Here is a 1,663-nt window from a genome sequence, read left to right as displayed (position 1 = left end):
GAGCGCGAGCCAATGAAGCCGACTCAAATCTCTGCCATGTGACCAACAAATTAACAAAATCAGGTCAACTTATCAATGAAGTTTCTTCCGATTCCGAAGCCAGGAGGGCGAGTCATGACCCGCCTCCTGGGCTTCCTTATTGGCCAGAAAGCCAGCTTCATGCTCCCTCATCAGCATGCTAATGTCATTCTGTTTTTTTTTGTGTTCACAAATGTCTGACGAATACCAGCCCCATGCTGCAGCCTCTCACCTTGTGACTGGATACAAAGTTACAATGTTGCCGTCTGTCTGCAGTCAGTTTGTATCCAATCAGGATGGGCCTGGTGCTACATAGTAGATACATGTCATAAATACTCAATTTTATATAACATAATAATAATATAATAATATATAAAATTAGGGATGCACCGATACCGGTACTAGTATTGGTGCCGATACTGAGTATTTGGGTGAGTACTCGTACTCGCCCAAGTGCCTAGCCTGATACCCCGAGCTTCCGGTATCAGGAGTCACCAAGCATGGAGCTGGTTTCCTGATGGGTCGGAAAGATGGCTAATGAGGAAGCCGGATGGCGAGTCATTACCCGCCGCCCCAGGCTTCCTTATTGGCCAGAAAGCCAGCTTCATGCTCCCTCATCACCAGGTGGCGGCTTCCCGGCCAATCAGGAGGCGAGTCATTACCCGCCTCCTGGGCTTCCTTATTGGCCAGAAAGCCAGCTTCATGCTCCCTCGTCACCAGGTGGCGGCTTCCCGGCCAATCAGGAAGCCGGGAGGCGAGTCATTACCCGCCTCCTGGGCTTCCTTATTGGCCAGAAAGCCAGCTTCATGCTCCCTCGTCACCAGGTGGCGGCTTCCCGGCCAATCAGGAAGCCAGGAGGCGAGTCATTACCCGCCTCCTGGGCTTCCTTATTGGCCAGAAAGCCAGCTTCATGCTCCCTCGTCACCAGGTGGCGGCTTCCCGGCCAATCAGGAGGCGAGTCATTAATCAAGAAGCCGGGTATCGTGTAATGACTCGCCGTCTGGCTTCCTGGTCGAGAAGCTGGCCAATCGGGAAGCCAGGCGGCGAGTCATTACCTGCACTCCCCGACTTCCTGTTTGACCAGAAAGCCGGCGCCATGCTTCCTCATCACCAGGTGCCGGCTTCCCGGCCAATGAGGAAGCCGGGCATCGTGTGATGACTCGCCTCCCGGCTTCCTGATTGGTCGGAAAGCCGGCTCCATGCTCCTTTGTCACCAGGCTAATGGGGAAGCTGGGTGGCGAGTCATTACACGCCGCCTGGCTTCCTTAATGAGTTGGTATCACTGAGCACCTGAAAAAAAATATCAGTACTCGATACCAAAAAACTGGTATCGGTGCGTCCCAATATACGAAATACTAAACATTGGGGATGTGTGACGTACGAAGTGTTAATCTTTCGCTCTGTTTTCTGAGTCGGTTTATTTATGAGATTTTTTTTTTTGTTACATTTTTGATCTGAATAAAGTCAATTTCTATTTTCCATTGTGAAGCCGGCTGGAGACCCGAGCTGTGTCCCCGGCGACATCTCACGACGCTGCCCTGGAAGTCCGGCAATCGGCGGCGCTCGGGAAGCGCGGCCGGCATGAAGTCATTATCCCGTAATTGTAGCGGTTTCACTTTTCATTTGAAGTAATCAGCTGAAGGAC

General features: G+C 51.8%; 1 protein-coding gene across 1 annotated transcript in view; it reads left to right on the top strand.

The window, feature by feature from the left end:
• The window catches only part of LOC108796840 (brain-specific angiogenesis inhibitor 1-like), a 368,891-nt gene that overhangs the window by 86,821 nt on the left and 280,407 nt on the right, over nucleotides 1–1,663 (top strand). The window lies entirely within an intron of this gene.

Source organism: Nanorana parkeri, unplaced genomic scaffold (genome assembly GCF_000935625.1).
Source record: "Nanorana parkeri isolate BGI_ZX_2015 unplaced genomic scaffold, ASM93562v1 scaffold1180, whole genome shotgun sequence".
In the NCBI taxonomy this organism is placed as follows: domain Eukaryota; kingdom Metazoa; phylum Chordata; class Amphibia; order Anura; family Dicroglossidae; genus Nanorana; species Nanorana parkeri.
This window is presented reverse-complemented; position numbering and strand designations above follow the sequence as displayed.